The following is a 9317-nucleotide window of genomic DNA, read 5'->3' as shown; positions in this document are numbered from 1 at the left end:
AGAAATATGGCGTCATTTGTTACGTTAAATAATGGTAACAAACATTGGCGTCTCTGGCATGTAAAATTTGGGGGGGACATCAAAGGAAATGATCTAACTGCTAGTATCTCAGCGGAATTTTAGATTATGTCACTCGAAATATTGGGGGGGACGCGTCCCCCCGTCCCCCCCGCCAGAGACGCCCATGGTAACAAATATAACGGAGATACGACATGTGGACGTCTTTTAGGCCGCGCCTCTATTACTTCCGAATGCGATTGCGAATGCGAATTTCCCAGCACGTGTAAATAAATTAGAGAGGCCTCGACTAGTTCCGAACAGCAAATTGCGAAAACCGACGAAAAGATTCGAATGATCCCAACCTTGGGATTGTTCGTCCGAATATGTGCGAAGGAGAGTTGTCTGTAGAGGACAGCGTTGCCAGGTCTAGCATAACGATGCTAGACCTAGCATAATTTGTATGTCTTTAGCATCTAGCATCTTGCTTTTAGCATCCTTCCCAAATCTAGCATAATTTCAGCAAGTTTATCAAAAAACCGTAAAACCTGGAGATGAGAAAGAAGTTGGTCGTGGGGAGAAAAAGAACGGCAGAAATGTATCTTCTTCCATTGATTCATATAGCCGGTAAACCATACAGGCAGTCTTATTTTCCGAAGTAAGTTAGAAACGGCTTTTTTTTTTTTTGTGGCTCCACCCAAGGTTTTCTAATCCTTTAACTGCGAGGCATGGGCGGAGCTATGGGGGCCATTCTCCCCTCAATTTTTTGACAACTTCACCATCTTTATTTCTGACTTCATTACCATCTTTATTCCTGAAATTAAAGGTTAGAGACCGACCAAAAATCTGCCCCCCAGGCAGACAATTCCAAACTCCGCTTATGCTGCGAGGTAATTTTCTTTCAAAATATGTAAAAAAAAAAAAAAAAAAACACTTTGCATTCATTTATACGATATATACGCCATTGAGTCTGGCAACGACTGCACTAGTTTAGTTGAGTTAAAGCTTTGGTGCGTGAAGTATTGAGTTCTATCCACACATTCTTGCGCACTGCATGTTTTAAGTTACGTTATCGTATCTCAGCTTTGTTTTTTTTTAAACTCGTGAATTAGTAATTATGAGGATCTAGCATAATTTGACCGAATCTAGCATAATTTCGATCAGGTTTTGGAATAATTACGAGCTGTGAGTCTGGCAACGCTGGTAGAGGAATTGAGCGCTACGAGAGAAATCAATTTTGTTTTGCGTGAAAGCAGACGACGTTGCAAGGTGCGGAGATAAAATAAAAATGAAGATGGAAGTAGATGCTTGTTCATGCTTTAATGAATTGTGCTTTTGATAAAGTTGTGGAATCAAGCTTATCCAGACAAACGACAGGTCTCGAACAAATTATGGGCAGATGTAAGCAAGGAACTTGGCGTGGAAGGTATGTATATATTTCTTTGTTTTGTCTTTAAAATATGAAGATTTAATTAATACATGAACCCCAACTTTTTTTTCAATTTATATTTCCTTTTTGTACCTCAAGTGATGATTTTAGGAATATACGTAATTATTGACAAATATGTTTGAAATAGCAAAAACGGGTTTCTTTTACTCATGGAGAAAAGTTTCTTAGAAAGTTGATTGATTCTGTAATCTCTAATTAATTAGGTTATAGTTAAGGAGCCGTACTTCCCATTTAGGGGAGGACGAGAAACGTCATACTTTCAGGAATTATTCATTGACTATCTAGGATGTTAAAAAGTAGGTAATAGACTGAGTTCTTGCCCTTGTACTTAGGGTGTTTAGGTAGTGCAACAGTAAGATGTATCCTCGTGCACGGGAGATGAGAAGTAGCTGTTCTTAACTATTACCTCTAATTTTATTTAGTTAATTTATTTTAAAGTGAAAATAGTAGCGGTTACCACGAAAGCACTACAAGACACGCTCCAACTGTGCATCGATAAGTAGGGCCCTTTGAAAAAATATAGTAGAGTAGGGTAAGATAAAGTAGAGTAAGATATAAATAAGTAGGGTAGGGTAGAGGTTAGCTTAAGGTTAGGTAAGTTTTGATCCATTTTCATAAAATTATTAATGTGTAATTTCTCCTTTCTGAGTGAGTATACCTGCTGGAGCGGGCGTTGTAAATTAACCCGTGCATAAAACACAAACCAGTTTGTGCTAGGTGGCCACTGAAAAGCACAAGTGCTATCTAACTGAGACAGGGCAGGAGTGCAGCACGAAAACCCGAGTGACAAGTGTGCGTCCGTAGGGAGCAGGCGCGTCAGCGACGGGGGTTATGCGCATAAACGATGATAGTGGAATAACACATTAACAGGCAGTTATTCCGAAGTTGGTCGTCCGCCTAGGTTTTGGCTAAAAGTGTAATAATTGGTTCCTTTCTTTACCAAAGCTTTACATTTAATTCACATAATAATGCCGAGTGACCGTTAGCGAGTGGAGACGGATTAGTGCCCCGCAGGGCACGTTGTTTTCTGTTTTTATTACAGTTAAATGGGAAGAGGGACCTGTGTTCTAGAAAATTGCTGCCTTGTTCGTTATGTCACTTACCGTTACAGTAAACAATATATCTTTCTCCACGTTTCTTTATAGTTATTTGCTTACCACATTCTCTACAATTTATTTTTAGGTTTATTGAGCCATGACTTACTTACTTTTAATGGCTTTTCCTGATTATCACCAGCAATGTTTTCAAAAACAAATGCTCATTACATTCCCATAATCCTACCATGAAGTAACCTTGTGCCAAGTAGTTCCCTCCGCTTGACAAATAGTTCCATGCTTAAAACCGTTTATATAAGAAAATAAACACAACTTTCGCTTTCCTTATACATTATGAAGCACACGAACAAGCAAATGTATTTCTTGCCGGTAAATTTTCAAAATTTTACTAGATACGGACGACCAACTTTGGAACTTAACCCCACTAACACATACAATGCTTTCACTGTTACTCAAGATTCATTTCAATATGCTGTGCAGTGTGCACTGACAGTAATTACTTATATTCACACTGTCATTCCGTATGGAGCGGGCATGTCAGCGACGGTGGATATGCACGTAACCGAGGGTAGTGCAAAGATTTTATATCCCATACAACTATGCCTTACATCTAATATAGCTTTACTTCACTCCTGTGGTTATGAGAAATGAGTGATTATGAGAAATGAGTGAAATAGTGGAATGAAGAAAGTGGGAGGAAACGGGAGAAACCCTAGAAAACCCATGAGCACGGTGTTTGTCCACCACAAAGTCCACACGGCGCGAACTGGGATCGAACCAAGGACCCCAAGCACCGGAGGTGAACGCTCTACCACTGAGCCACCGCGCCTCCTGGAAACACAAAGAACACTTCAATTTCATGTAATTTATGATTTATTGATAATATTTCTGCTATCTATCACTGGTTATCATATATGTATGTAACAAAAGTTCATTTTTGCAGATTTCTTAAATCTACACTTTGAATTGCAGAAGCTCGATTTTGGGAAAAGCTTGAAGTTAGTCCATGATGACCCGTTACTGCAATAAAAGCCAAAGATGACTTCGGTAAATACCAGTTACCGGTCGCACACTTTCCCACTTTTTTGGGGGGGGGGTTAATTGTCGAATTCGGTTCTTGACAACAAGACGAGAGTAATACCCGGAGTTGGTACTTGCACTATACTCACGAATTCTTCTGCAGGTTTAGGGGCCGCGGTGGCTCAGTGGTAGAGCGTTCACCTCTGGTGCTTGGGGTCCTGGGTTCGATCCCAGCCCCCGCCAAGTGAACTTTGTGGTGGACAAACACCGTGTGCGTGGGTTTTTTCGGGGTTCTCCCGTTTCCTCCCACTTTCTTCATTCCACCATTTCATTCATTAGTCATCATCACCGTCTCCTTTAGCCTAACCGGCATAAACATGGGACGTAAAACTCCAATATTTCATTACATTTTTTTTCTTTGTTTTCACGTGGTTCTTCAACAGGGTACAGGTTTCCAGAAGAGAATAAGAGAAATGAATATAAATGTTTTTTGACTATGGACAAGATTTCATTTCATTTTCATTACTGTGAATGTGTTTTTCGTTTTGCCATGTTGCCATATCCTTATCCCCCCTCTCCCCAATATGTCGCAGAGACCCTTACCACGGCCGGTTTCACTGAAAAGCCACTGCTTTATCGGACCTGTCTGCGTTTTGGACATCTGAAAGCAATTTTTAAATTGGAATGCAGCACCATCAGAAATCACTGAAACGGTTTGGTAAATTGTAGACACTTATTTTCACGTATTCGAACCTTTTTCTATAACTTATATTTTCGCTTTTCTTCGACTATTTTTAGAATCTTATTCATGGCTATGAGTACGGGCCGAATCGTGTGTTTTGTCGTCGCTTATTACAGCAAATACTCAGTTGTTTCATAATAATATATCACTCCCGTAAAGGAGATTTGCTCGTTTCTCCAGTGATCACTCTGAACTTCCCTTTGCAGAATAACAGTCCAGTTTAAGCGAAGTCCACATGCAGTAAAATAGAATTTGTATCTTGAAATTTTACACGATGCTTTGCGGTAGCATTTTTTTACACTTTCTTTGTTGCACTTTCATTGTTTTCACTATTGCCAACTGTGACTTCAAAGTTAACGAAAGTTCGCTAACTTCAAATGGCAGTAGTTCGTTCATGAAGCATTGGTCGAGAATGCTATTTGGTGTGTTTATTATTCATGTACAGTTGAACCATCTGACAAAATTTAAGAATTTTAAATTATGATGTTTTTGAGAAAATGGCGATTTTTGAAAATTTGCCGATTTCTCGAACTTTTTGCGATAAAACGGTTGCACACAGAAGCGATACTTTTTTTTTTTTTTTGGGAAAGCGGGTAACTACGTCTTACCAACCGTGAAAACGGAATTTAAAATTCGAACCGGAAGTGCTTAAAAAAAAGCACAAACTTCGACTTTTCACATAAACTTACGTTCATTTGTTAATTTATGTACAAATAGATACGCATGCGCAAAACAAACTGAAATAAACTATAGTTTATTCATATCCCTATGTACATACCACAACAAGAATTATAACTCTACATGTCTCCATAGCTGAATTGTGGGGCTCCGAATTTGACCATTTTCCATGTTTTCTACAATTCATGAATTGTACTCCCCGTCCTTGATGGCCCATTACTTGGCGGGAATTTTTTTTCCGACAAAAAAAAGGTCCCAAAATTAAAACATGTTTAGTTCCTATAAATAAAATTTTGAACAATATCTGAGATGGTGATGGTACAATTTTATTTTTTATTTATTTATTTATTTTTTTGCCTGAATTGAAATGGAAGGCACCAGATATCTAATAAGAACATCTAATTTAAGTTAAAAACAACTGAAGTTTCTCATTCATGTTTACTTACTATAAAGATGTGACTTAAAATTTGTAAAATACTGTACATATTTTAATTTTTTTCATTTTCTTTTTCTATAATAGATTATTAAAACACATGGTACAAAACATAAGAAATGTTTATTAAGTATTGACCTGTTCCGAGAGATCAGAAAAAATGAATACGAGCTGGTTTTGGAATGAAAATGGTGTTCTTTATGCTATGTATTGGGTAGTTCAGGAAGTGAGTATTTATTGAATGTTTTATTATTGTTATTATTATTCGATATGCCCATTAAACCATATAGTTGAGACTATTGTATTAATAGAAAGTTGAGACTATAATATTAATAAACTTTCATAGAAATAGGCACTAACTATACATTTAAATAGGAAAAATGGGTCAAATAAAATTTACTGTAGGCAGCCAATGACACCCCAAAATAAACAAACTTTTGTTCTTTATAATATATCGAACGTAAAGGAACGACATTGGTTGATTTGGCGCTTTATTGATGCATTTCGAAGGAAAAAAGAGAAGCAGGACACGAGGCAATGCTTCGAGAAGACGATCCGCCCAAGAAAAGGAGAAAATTCCCGACGAGAGCTCACGTCGTGGTTCGGATTCCCCGTTAATCACTAGGTTCACGTTTTGCATAGCCTCGCTGTTTACGGGACGTTAAACTCAAAATCAACTGAACTGAAAGAAGAAAATATATTCAAGCTGATGAAAGAATTCGCCGTGCAGAATTTTGAAACTGTTGACATTGCAGAATAATGCTGGATTTGGCCCATAATTCCGTCATGGTAATTGTAACATAAGACAAAGTAAATTATTCAATAGGTATATTAGATTTCACTGTTTACTTCTTGTTTCACTGTTGTTTCCTTTCCAATTATCTGTGTTGCAAATACGTAGTAATAAGCAGTAATGCAGTGTTATGAATTGCTATGGTTATGAATATCCTTTACGTTAGAGATATTGTAAAGATAACTTCACAGAAGTTTACTTTGGGGTGTTGTAGGATGCCTACAGCAAATTTTATTTTAGCCCAATACAGATTAATGCTGAAAAAAAGTTCTGCAGTCCATTATCTCCGATTTTCCTGAAATTACGATATATCATTATAAAAACAAAATAATTAGACCCATTTTTTCTGCATTATACAAAAAATAGAACTAAATTAAGCATTTGTTGCAACTGAGACTTTTAGTGACTGCCATAGGACTATAACGTAAGGAAAATTTAGAGTTTTGAAGATGACATTTTAAAGAAAATTTGCATCAAATTTAACCTTTCCGAACTTCTTAATTTTAGGTTGTGCAGTTTTTTTTTATATAAGAGTTTTAGTGATATTAGTGCCTATTTTTAAGGCTTTTAGTACGTAATCATCCGGTTTCTATTTTTGAAATGCATTATAACCCATTTAAGTAGATTAACCTATTTAGATATACGGCTTTGCGTCCAAACGTCCTGCTCCGGTATCACAAGGTGGTATAGGAGCAGAGGGCTGGTGTTATTTATCACTAGCCTTTAAGATATATATATAAGTGAGCATAGTGAGAAGGACCACATATAGTTCTACCTTATTAATTTATACAGTATGGTGCTAAATTCGGTGTACAAAAGCAGAGGGGTGATTCCTTAGGATTCTAAAACATGTATTTTTAGATAGAGCACATACTAGTTCTTAAGTGAAGTCTTGACCCGACTTTGGTAAATGCCATAGTTTTGGAGCTGTGGACCTTTAGAATTGATTTTTTTTCATGTTTTCGGCAGCCTATAACACATGAACGATGGGCTTTTCGCCCTAAGTTTATTGGAACTTTTTTGTTTGTTTTACTCTCAGGAAACACTCCTCTGCTTTTGTACGACGAATTTAGCGCCATACTGTAAGTATCGTTAAAAAAATGTAAATATTAAGCTACCCTTAATCTGCACTTATCTCTATTATTTTATGGCAGGCATGCAAATAGCGGAGTTGGGATTAGGGCAACAGAGTCCAGCGGGCAAGCTCTGTGTCGGTTTTCTACATTATTTATTTACAAATACTGAACATAAATTCAGAATAAATTAAATCTTTTAAAAGTTTTTTTTTCTTTTTAACTGTTTAAAGTGAGCTTATCTTCTTTATCTCTTAAGTCGAAGCTGGAAATATAAACCACCGAATGATTTCTGTGTATAAACTCTGTCATACTCGTAACCCAGCTGAGTTACTTTCCTTCCTTCGCTCAGTAATACTCATGCATCTACAGTTTCCATTTTCATCCTAAGTTAAGTTTATTGTGTTCTGTAATATCATTATTTTAAGTTTGGATCATAGTTTCAATTCTATATCTACACTATAACTTTATTCAGCGTACCAAATTTGAGTGACAGTTAATAAGATATTTAGTATATAACTTCCAAAAGTATAGGAAACAATGTTTTAGTATTTTGGATAGCCTGAGGTAAGATATATATATATATATTAAAAAAACGCATAAAACGCTTCGTTTGACTTAACCTTGATTCTGAGATATCTTTCGTTTTTAAATTTTGCCACACATGCTACAAATAGTAATTTTACAACAATTGCTTTATTTTAGGAATCCACTTCGTTTGGAGGCTATCAACCGAGATGATTTCAAGATACGCCACACACAGGTACTACATAGACGGTACCAAATTTGACTGTAAGTAAGGATGAATCCCAGAAAAAGGAAGAAAGTGTTGTGACTCACCTAGCATTTCAAAGTGTCTTCCTATGTGATGAACTATCATCAGCCTTCCATTATTAGCGCGCGGCTTGCCCAATTTGCAGATTCGACGAAAAACGTTTTATATATAGAGAGTTTGGCATAGAGACATTTAGTGTAGGAAGCCCAAAATTCATAGCGTCAACATAACACCAATTTAAAAATCTAGACTGAAGGTGTAATTAATTCTTATTGACTGTGATTTTTTTTATTGGCGTAGCTCGCTTCGTGTGATGCGTATGGTACTCATTTAAGTTAATTTGCGTGCATATTATGTTTAGTTTTAATTTATGGCAGTTAAATCACACTTCAGACTCTAAAGTAATGTATAATATACCTACTTCGTATCGTTAAATATATTCTTAGATGAAGGTGACAGAGAACTTTTCAAGAAATAGTTTAACTTATTTTGTATGTGTTGAGGGGAGGGGGGACGTAAGTAAACGCATGATTCTGCTGCTTGGTTTTCGGTGATTGGTACAGTCATCTTCTGAACTACAATACTAGGGTGTGGGGAAGAGTTTGTAAGGTGCAACTCTGTTCGAGCTTTTCTTACAAAGTAAGAGTTTTTTTTTTAATGTTATATAACACTTGTTAAAATTGATATACTGATGAGGTGTATATACTTTTCAAACTATTATAATGTACGGTATGCAATTAGTAGACTTAAATTAATATAGACTTTTTGTTTATGTATTCACATTAAATATATTGTGTACTACAAATGTATACTTAATGTAAAATTAAGTAATTATTACTGTAATTATTCTCAATAAATCTACAGGATTTTATTTTATGTATTCTCTTTTAAAGGTTCATTCCTTTATTTGGCTTTCGGTTTGTTATGTAATCATAAGTAATGTAGGATGGTGGAATTTAGATCATTTTAAGGATAATTTCTCTATTATATACGATAACTCAAGGAAATAATCGATTGTATATCGCATTAAATATTTACATGATATAAAATAAGTTATTTTCCCCACTTATCATCTATAAATCTTACCACCAGTGGGGTTCTGTAGTATAGACACTGGTTGCCCAAGTACTTCACAAGTTGCGGTACAGTCAATGCGGTCTGGTTGCTTGAGCACTGACTTCAGGAGTGGTAGAATGAATGACTATTCGGAAACAGTGAGTAGCCTAGTGGTTAATGCATCGACACGGTAAGTTGAAGTTACAGGTTCAAATCTTAGTCCATTCTTGCATTTTCTTTCCTTT

At 36.2% G+C, this 9317-nt stretch overlaps 1 long non-coding RNA gene across 1 annotated transcript; it reads left to right on the top strand.

Annotated features, from left to right (window-relative positions):
- The first annotated feature begins 1250 nt into the window (after positions 1-1250).
- LOC145683347 (uncharacterized) lies at positions 1251-8927 on the top strand. The gene is made up of 3 exons (XR_014131055.1): positions 1251-1423; positions 5463-5601; positions 7947-8927. It is a non-coding gene; the product is annotated as an uncharacterized LOC145683347 (long non-coding RNA).
- Positions 8928-9317: the final 390 nt, after the last annotated feature.

The sequence above is a fragment of the Thermobia domestica genome, chromosome 4 (assembly GCF_964235325.1).
Source record: "Thermobia domestica chromosome 4, izTheDome1.hap1.1, whole genome shotgun sequence".
Lineage (NCBI taxonomy): Eukaryota > Metazoa > Arthropoda > Insecta > Zygentoma > Lepismatidae > Thermobia > Thermobia domestica.
The sequence above is the reverse complement of the archived record's forward strand: the minus strand, read 5'-3'. Positions and strand labels throughout refer to the sequence as shown.